Source organism: Somniosus microcephalus, unplaced genomic scaffold (genome assembly GCF_052327205.1).
Source record: "Somniosus microcephalus isolate GS21.2 unplaced genomic scaffold, FLI_Smic_1.0 unresolved_chr1, whole genome shotgun sequence".
Classification (NCBI taxonomy): domain Eukaryota; kingdom Metazoa; phylum Chordata; class Chondrichthyes; order Squaliformes; family Somniosidae; genus Somniosus; species Somniosus microcephalus.
Window position 1 is genome coordinate 54,222,051 of NW_028225179.1, and position 10,279 is coordinate 54,232,329.

A 10,279-nucleotide genomic window follows, 5' to 3' on the forward strand; every position below is an offset into this window, starting at 1 on the left:
CCAGCTTCATCCCACCACCAAACACATGTTCCCCTCAGCTCCCCTTTCAGGATTCCGAAGGGACCGCTCCCTCCGAGACACCCTAATCCACTCCTCTATCACCCCCAGCACCCCTTCCCCTTCACCTGGGACCTTTCTGTGCAAGCACAGGAGATGCAACACCTGCCCTTATACTACCCCCTTCCCACTGTCCAGGGCCCCAAACACCCCTTCCAGGTGAAACAGCGATTTACTTGTACTTCTTGCAATTTAGGTTAGTGCATTCGATGCTCACGAAACAGCCTTCTGTACATTGGGGAGACGAAACACAGATTGGGTGACCACTTTGTGGAACACCTGCGTTCAGTCTGTAAGGGTGACCCGGAGCTTCTGGTCGCCTGTTGCTTTAATTCTCTGCTACAATCCCAATTAGACCTCACCATCCTAGGCCTCTTACATTGTTCCACTGAAGCTCAACGTAAGTTCGAGGAACAGCACGTCATCTTTCCATTAGGCACTTTACAGCCTTCTGGACTCAACATAGAGTTCAACAATTTCAGACCATAACCGTGGCCCGATCATATATGTTTTTTCCACGCTTTTTTTTTGTTTATTTGTGTTTTGTTTTCTTTGCTCCAACATGGCAGCTGTCTTTCCTTCTGCCAGCGCCATTTACACTTCATCCAGTGCCATCTTTTGTTTCTTAATCTGCCCCATTACCATCGCATTTTGCCTTGAATATCGGTTAATGTCTCTTAATGCCTCTTACCCTTTCCTGCCTCCTATCCTAACACAGACATTCCGTTTTGTTCTTTCATTCCCTCCCCCCATTCCCAGCTCCTGCACTTGCTTAAAAATCTGTTCCATTTCCTACTTTTTTTCCATTTCTGATGAAATGTTAACTCGGTTTCTCCGTTCACAGATGCCGCCTGACCTGCTGAGTATTTCCAGCATTTTCTGTTTTTATTCCTGCAACATTATCCAGTGATTTCCTCACTGAGGCAAGCAAAATGTTTCATTTCATTCGGCCCTCACCAACTGTTGCTGGAAGGCCGAGTGACCTGGATTCAATCTCCATGGATATTACTGTCGCTGTGCTCGGTGTATGAGGAGGCTTCGCTGGGCCATATTGTATTGTACTTCCCAAGGATGGACAGCAATGCGCTGCATTCGCTGCAGTGGGGTCCCACAGCGGTGGGTATTATCACCATCGCTTTTCTTGTTATATAAATGACCTGGACTTGGGTATCGGGAGCAAATTTCAAAGTTTGCTGATGGGTTGGCAACGTTGTAAATATTGAGCAGGACAGTATTCGGCATTCGGGATCCTTGATTTTATAAATAGGGAAATAAAGTACAAAAGCAAGGAATCTATGCTCAAATTTCATAAAACACCATTGAGGCACAAGCTGGAGTATTGTGGCAAATTCTGGGCACCACAGTGAGGAAGGATGTCAAGGCCTCAGAGAGTCTGCAGTAGACATTTACTAGAATGGCACAAGGGATGAAAGACTTCTGTTATGTGTAGAGATGAGGGAACATTAATACACAGTGATTTTTATGATCTGTAATGCACTGCCAGAAAGGGTAGTGGAAGCAGATTCAATACTAACTTTCAAAAGGTAATTGAATAAATACTTTAAAAATAATACTGAAATCGCAGGGGAGTGGGATTAATTGGTTTGCACTTTCAAAGAGCCAGCACAGGCACGATGGGCCGAATGCCCACTTCTGTGTTGAAATATTCATTCATTCTATATTATCGACCTCCACGACGTCACCTATAGGCAAGAGATCCAAAGCTCTGCAAAACTCTGCTTCAGTGGGATCTTGTTCCCCAGAGATGGGCTATAATGGACTGTCTGAAGCCACATTCGCTGCTTTCTGCCAGCAGCTGGTGATTGAAGAGAGTTGTCTTTCGCGGCCTCGCTCTTTCGGGGTTCTGGAAAACAGCAACAAAATGATGGATTTGTTGCCGTGTCTGAAATGCAGCTTCGAACAGTTGTTATTAACCGAGGCCACGCTGCAGGATATTATACTGATCTCTCAAATATCAATTGAAACCAGTCAGAATGTAAGTATCATTTTGCTTTTCCAAAATGAACGGTGTGACTTTCATAGTGGAGATATGAAGAGAGTTTGGTCTGGCTCACTGGAAATATCCATGTCACAGCGAACCAGCTCTCCTGCAACCAGTGCAGCCTCCCATCCGGCCGTTCGTGGCCTTGGCTGCTAATACGAATTCTGATTTCCGTGAAGCCAATCTCAGGCTTTTATACATTTTTGATGTACCTGCTATCCGATCGCAGGGTAAATGGTGGGAATGTCAGCCCTGCCCAGCTGGCAATGTTTGCAGCACATTTCCTTTCAGTCAAAACACACGGTGAAACCTGAAGCTGCGAGACAATAAGGGAAAGATTACCCGATCGTTCGTGGAACCATTATTTTTTGTGCTCACGGCCGACCATGTTAACTGATTGTGCAACAGAGACACAACCCTTTCCAGACTGAACCACTAATTCACCGAGCTACAGCATCAGGTTACAGCGACCAATAAGGATCGAACATGTATTACAAATTACTTTCAGTCTGATGCAGATAAGCGGAGCATTGGAGACTGTATTTTGTACATTGCGAATACCAACGCCCTGTCATGTCAGCCCGCAGTTCTATTCCCGTTCCCAGCCTTCTTTCACAGTTCGATGACTTCCATCGTATATCCAAGTTTGCTGACGACACTAAGTTAGGCGGCACAGTAAGTAGTGTAGGTGGGAGCAGAAATTTGCAAAGGAACATTGATAGGTTAAGTGAATGGGCAAAAATGTGGCTAACGGGGTTCAATGTGCGGATCATCCACCTTCGAACTAAGAAAGGTGGATTAGAGTAATTTCAAAATGGTGAGAAGTTAGGAACTGAGGAGGAGCAGAGAGATTTAAAAGTCCACATACAGTAATTACTTCAAACTACCGGACACGTACAAAAAAATGCAAGGTTCATGGAATATTAGCCTTAATCTCAAGATGGCGGGAATACAAAGGGGCGGAAGTACTGCTGGAGGCCTACATGATAGATAGGGAAATGGTGCAGGGGGAGGAGTAACCTTAGTGATTCAGGATGAAATCAATTCAATGTTAAGGGAGGATATAACGAGAGGTAAACAGACAGTGGAGAATTTATGGTTAGAATTAAGAAATAGGCAAGAATTAAAGACTGAGGGATTAAGAAAGTGGGGTTTGTGTGTAGGCTCCCTGGTCGCAGGTCTGAATTTTAAATGCAGCGGATAGACAGGGGCGTCGTAAAGGCAGAGTGGTACTAATGGGGGATATTAACGTTCATATAGATTGTGATAAGCAGACTAGCACCTATCAGAAAGGTAGTTAACTATTGAGTGTGCCGTGGATAGTTTTCTACAACAATATGTCCTAGAACCAACGAGGGGGCATGCCACATTAGATTTAGTAATTGTAACAAGCTAGATTTATTCATCAGACATAGCGTGAGTGAAAATGTATTTAATAGTGATCATAACATGATTGAGTTCAACGCAATGTTTGGAAGGGAGACATGCGAAACAGCTGCAAAGGTTCTAGATTTCGGTAAGGCCGACTTCGACAAGACAGAGCCTGTCCGCAGGAAACTGGGCAAACCTTTTCATAGGTAAAATGACAGAAGATCAGTGGGAGGTGTTCTAAAATAATTTGCTATGAAACAGAATCAGTTTATACATTTGAGGGGCAAGAACTCTACTGGCCAAAATACAGACATGGACGGCTAAAGAGTTAACAGACCCAATTGAAAGAAAAGAAAAAGCAAACACAAATGCAAAACATTGCACAGATCCAGTTGAATGGGAAAGTTACAAAAAACAGCAAAGGGGCACGCAGCAGATAGTAAGAGCTACAAAGGGGGAATATGAACAGAAAGAGACTGGTGAAATGGGCAGACACATGGCAGATGAAAGTTAACGCAGAGAAATGCAAGGTGAAATATTTTGGCCAGAAGAATGAGGAGCGGCAAAATAAACTAAATGTTACAACTTTAATGGGGCCGATTATTTCCTTTAATCGGCTCCCTCTGTAGATCACTGGCCCCAAGCCGCTCAGAATGCCCTCCCCTGCAATTTATTAACCAGCTCTAAATGTTACAATTTGAAAGAGGGTGCAGAAACAGGAACACATGGGGTGTGCGCAAACAAGTCTTTTAAGGTGGCAGGACAAGTTGAGAAAGCTGTGAAAAGCGATTTGGGATCCTTTCTTTTATTAATAGATGAATATAGCATAAAAGCAAGGAAATTACGTGAAATATTTATAAAGCACTGCTGAGGCCTCAGCTGGAGTATTGCGTTCAATTCTGGGCGCCACACTTTAGGAAAGATGTCAAGGCTTTCTAGAGAGTGCAGAACAGATTCACTGGAATGGTACCAAGGATGGGGGACCTCATTTATGCGGACACTGGAGAAGCTGGAATTTTTCTCCTTAGAGCAGAGAATGTCAAGAGGAGAGTTGTTTGAAATGTTCAAAATTATGAATGGTTTTAAAAGAGATAAAAAGGAGAAACCTTAAAAATGTCAAATTAAATGCGATCAAATCTTCCCAGGCGCAGAGGGGTGTCGAACCCATGATTGTTGGAATTATGTAACCGACGCCTTATACACTTGGCCAACATGCCGTACTTCAGATTTTGACTTGAGCTTCATTGGTACCGAACCCCGATTCATTTGAATGAGCTTGAAACAGAACTGGCTTTTGTATTCAGTAATAAAATGAGATAGTGGAGCCAGCAAATAACAGCCTCATTTACATGAATCCTTTCAGAGAATCAGAGAATCATACATCACAGAAGGAGGCCATTTGCCCCGTCGTGCTCTTGAAAGAGCAGTCCAATTATTCCCAGCTCTTTCCACATACACCTGCAACATTTTCCAATTCAAGTGTTTATCCAATTCCCTTTTGAAAGTTACTATTGAATCTGCTTCCACCACCATTTCAGGCAGAGCATTACAGATTATAATAACTCGCAGTGTAAAAAAAAATCTCCTCACCTCCCATCTCATTCTTTTTCCAATTACATTCAATCTGTGTCCTCTGGGTGTTGCCAGCAATGGAGAATTTTGGCTTTGTGGAAAGATTGGATAGGCTGGAGTTATTTTCTTTGGAACAGAGGCGGCGGAGGGGAGACTTAATTGAGGTACATAAAATTATGAGGGGCCGAGCTAGAGTGGATAGGAAGCACCTATTTCAGTTAGCAGAGAGGTCAATAACAAGGATGCATAGATTTAAAGTTGTTGGTAGAAGGATTAGAGGGGAGTTGCGGAGAACTTTGTTCATCCAAAGGGTGATGGTGGTCTGGAACTCACTACATGAAATGGTGGTAGAGGCAGAAACACTCACCATATTTGAAATGTACTTGGATATGCACTTGATGTGCCATAATCTACAAGGCTATGGACCAATAGCTGGAAAGTGGGAACAGGCTGGATAAGTCTTTTGACCAGAGTCGAAGTCCGTCGTTCCTAAATTATAAGCAGTGACCATGCTTCAAAATGGACCTAATTTTCTTTAAAGCAATTTTTTAAAATTCGCCATTCATGGAATGTGGATGTCGCTGGCAAAACCATCATTTATTGCACATCCCTAATTGTCCTTGCGAAGGTTGTGATGAGCCTCTTTTTGAACCACTGCAGTCCGTGAGGTGAAGGTACCCACGGTGCTGTTAGGGAAGGAGCTCCTGGACTTTGACTCAGCGACAATGAAGAAATGACGATATATTTCCAAGTCAGGATGGTGCATGCCCTGGAGGGGAACTTGCACGTGGTGGTATTGCAATGCACTAACTGCTCTTGTCCTTCTAGGAGGTGCAGATCGCGGTTTTGGGAGGTACTGTAGAAGAAGCTTTGGCACTTGTGTAGGGCGATTGTTACTTTCCACATATCAGCCCAAGCCTGAATGTTGCCCAGGTCTTGCTGCATGCAGTCCAGGATTGCTTCATTATCTGATGAGATGAGAATGGAACTGAACACTGTGCAATCATGGCTGAACTTCCACACTTCTGATCTTCTGATAGAGGGACGGTCATTGATGAAGCAGGTGAAGATTAACTCCTGCAGTGATGGCCCGGTGCTGATATGATTGGCCTCCAACAACCACAAGCATCTTTCTTTATGCTAGGTATGTCTCCAGCAGTGGCGGTTCCCCCCACCCCGTGCCCGTCCCCCCACAGATTCCATTGTCTTCAATTTTGCTCGGGCTCCTTGATAAAAAAAACTTGGTCTAAAGCTGTTTTGATGCTAAGAGCAATCACTCTCATCTCACCTTTAGAAGTCAGCTCCTTTGTCCATATTAGGATCAAGGCTGTAATGAGGTCTGGACTCTAGTGGTCCTGTGGGGACTCAAACTGAGCATTGGTGAGCAATTTGGACGTCCCAAAGTCGTGAAAGGTGCAATAGGAGTGCAAGTTCTCTTTTTTACTCTTTAAAAACTACTAACACTTGCGTGATGTTTATTTATAGGTGAAGATGGTCATCTAGCTGAAACCTTAACCCTACCTTCCTCTCCCCACAGACCCTGCCAGGGTGTCGCATCATGGCCCGTTTATAAATGTTGATATTAAATAAATGGTTCCTTCTATAGTCATTAATGACTTAGAAAACACAATAGAGAGCCATATATCCACGTTTGCCGATGATGCAAAGGTTGGTGGTACGGTAAGTCGTGTAGGCAGCAGCATATAATAACAAAGATATATTGATAGATTAAGTGAATGGGCGAAACAGTGGCTGGTGGATTTCAAAGCAGGTAAGTATGTCGTTTTTCATTTTAGACGAAAAAAGTAGATCAGAGAATTAATTACATGGTGTACAGCTCGGAACAGTGGAGTTCCAAAGGGATTTCGGGTTCATGTACACAGACCACTAAAATGTAGCAGTCAGGTACAGAAATAATTATAAAAATCTCATAGCATGTTAAGCTTTATAACGAGGGGCTAGAATATAAAGGAGAGGAAGTTATTCTACAGCTATACAAAGATCTGGTTAGACCGCATCTGGATTTCTGTGTACAGTTCTGGGCACTGCCTGTTAAAAAGGATAGATTGACCTTGGAGGAAGTGAAGTGCACATTCACCAGATCGTTACCAGCGCTCCAAGGGTTAAAATATGAGCAGAGATTACATAAACTGGGCTTGTACTTCCTGCAATATAGAAGGTTGTGGGGATTTGATTGACGTTTTTAAGATTTAGAAACAAGTTGATAAGGTAGATAGAGAGAAACCTTTTTTGCCATTGTTGCAGGAGTCTCGGACAAGGGGACATAATCATAAAATCAGAGGCAGGCCTGTTGTAGGTGTTTTGTGGACCAAGTGATATGCAAGTTCGACGCGAACACCATCCCCGGAAAAGATGACAGACTCAGAGTTATGGTTCAAAACGGTCTTTACTCGCAGGCCTGTGGAGAACCTTTCAGATCGCTGTCTAAATCCGACTCCACCGATATCCCAGCAACGTTCACAATTGTACAAAAATCAAACCCCTGCCCTAGGGGCGGGTGCAAAGCTTATCAGCATATACACATTTATTGCTAAATGGCAATTATAAACCGTGACATTTAATCCTTCCTGCCACCTATAAATGCACAGGCCTATTATCGGTGACTGTGGCCTCATTTTAATCTATTGCTTTACAACCGTCCGTTTGTCTCTGGTCAGGTGGTTTGCTCGTTGCATGTTTTCTTAAGATAACAGTCCTCGTTCAATTTCTGCAAAGCGCAGATTCTGACCTTCTCTCGGGTTACTTCTGCAAAGCAAGCACATTCTGATTAGTCCCACCATACTTTGATGTAATGGAACCCTGTTGTGAGTTTACAACAAACGAATTCTTAGGTGTGTTATCTCGTATGTGTTGCCTCGCCTGGCCGAACAGACATCCTCCACTAATCTTCCCACGAGTTGCCCTGCAGTTTAATTTCTCAGCATTCGAAGTCATTTAACCATGTTTTTAAAGCTTAGCTGGGTAAATGCAATATACAGGCCCATATATCATTTAACTCAGGGTATGGATTAACTCATTATCTCCACCTTGTACATTGGTGCTACATTATACATATCCTGACCTAAAAAACTAAAGTATAATAGTAATTTGGTTACTTCAAGGCCATTCGGGAAAGGAGTTAGCAAACATTTCTTCACGCGAAGATTGGTAGCAGTGTCGAACTCTCTCTCACAAAATAGCAGTATATGCCAGCTCAACTAATAATTTAATCTGAGATGGGTAGGTTTTTGCTAGACATGCGTTAAAATGATTTGGAGCCAACGCTGATGGATGGAGTTAAGACACAGCTCAGACAGGAATTCAGTGAATGGTGAACAGGCTCAAGGTGCTGAATGGCCTCCTGTTCCTATGTTCAGAACACCAATTGGAAATGAAGAAACGCTGTCTTGAAGGGTGAATTATAAATATGGCACAATCCCTTGCAGAGATCATAAGCGTTTTCAAACCAAAAATATTATTAGTTTTTATGTTCAATTCCATTACCTGAGCATCTACTAGGAGTGGGGTTCGAACCCACGTGGACAAACGCCCATTAGATTTTAAGTCCAACGCCTTAACCACTCGGCCATCCTGGTGATATAAACAGCAATGCACAGTTGTACACAATTCAACAAATTCCTTTCACATCAAAATACAAATCCATTGATAATGCCATTGATTTTAATGCTGCTGTGGAAAAATATAACATCAGTTACTCTCCAGTTTCCTGCTTTTCACTATGGGCATCTATTCCCTCTACACCTCCAGCAGGACGGCTTCTTCCCTGAATGGAGACCAACACAATCCCTATCACTAGCACCCTCCTCCGCCTGGCTGAACTTGTATTGAACATACATTGAACTACTTATCCTTTGAAACCACTCACATCAACCAAATAAGCCCAGCTTCTTCCACAGCTAACTTGACGACACTTCCTCCCACCTTGATTCTTATTTCTTATTCTCAGTTTCTCTTCTGATGATGCCACCTTCCGATATGTTTTACTTTTCCCTCAACCGAGGAATCGCCTCCACCACGGTGGACAGGACCCTCGACCGTGCCCGTTCTATTTCCCTCACTTCGGCTCTCACCCATTCCCCTCCCTCCCAGAAGCACGATAGGGGTCCCCTTGTGCGTACCTTTCATCACACCAGCCTCCACATTCAACGGATCACCCTCCGCCATTTCCACCACCTCCAGCGTGATCCCACCACCAAACACATCTTTCCCATCATCCCCCTTCAGCATTCGGAAGAGACCATTCCCTCTGCGACACTCTGGTCCACTCATCTCTCACCCACCACCCCTTTCCCGTCCCACAGCACCTGCCTGTGCAAGCGCAGGAGATGCAAAACCGGCCATTTTACCTCTTCCCTTCTCATTGTCCAGGGAACCAAACACACCTTCCAGGTGAAACCACGATTTACCTGTACTTTTTGCAATTTAGTAAACTGTATTCGCCGCAGACTCCACTACGTTGGGGAGACCACACATAGATTGGGTGATCACTTTGCAGAACCCCTCAATTCAGTCTGCAAGCAGGAACCTGAGCTTCTCTTCGCTGGTCATTTTAATTCCCCGCCCAGCTCTCGCTCTGACCTCTCTCTCCTCGGCTTCCTACACTGTTCTAATGAAGCTCAATGGAAGCTCGAGTAACAGCACCTCATCTTTCGAATAGGCACTTTACAGCCTTCCGGACTCAACACTGAGCTCAGTAATTTCACATTCTAAACACTGCTCCCATTTTTTTTGGACAGTCGCTTTTGGTAATAATTCTGCTTTTCCCTTTTACACTTCCTCTCGGCGCATATTTTTTCTTTTCGTGGCTCATTCCCATCCCCTTTCCCTTTTGTCATGTAATCACTCCTGCCTTCCACCCTCTCAGAGGCCTTTCATTTTGTTCTTTCCTCCCCGCCCCCTTTCCCTGCTCACATCTCAAACTTCTCCCAGTTCGGATGAAATGTTATCGACCTGAAACACTAACTCTGTTTCTCTGTCCACTAATGCTGCCTGACCTGCTGAGTGTGTACAGCAATTTCAGTTTGCTTTTCAGATTTCCAGCATCCGCAGTATTTCACTGTAGAAAAAGTAACATCAGTGCTTTGGATACGAAGCTGTGTTATCAAGCGGTAATGCACCAGTCCTGTGAAGCGAGAAGTGCGGGTTCAACCCCTGTCCGTGTCTTCATAAAAGTTGTTGACCTCCTGTTGTTCCGAGCAGCCCATCATGATGTTGGATTGTAATAATTAAGCAGGTCCGCCAACCCGTGAGTTTCAA

General features: G+C 44.0%; 1 non-coding gene across 1 annotated transcript; it reads right to left on the reverse strand.

Annotated features, from left to right (window-relative positions):
- Positions 1-8,515: 8,515 nt before the first annotated feature.
- On the reverse strand, positions 8,516-8,598 carry trnal-uaa (transfer RNA leucine (anticodon UAA)). The gene has a single exon. It is a non-coding gene; the product is annotated as a tRNA-Leu (tRNA).
- Between the last annotated feature and the right edge of the window lie 1,681 nt (positions 8,599-10,279).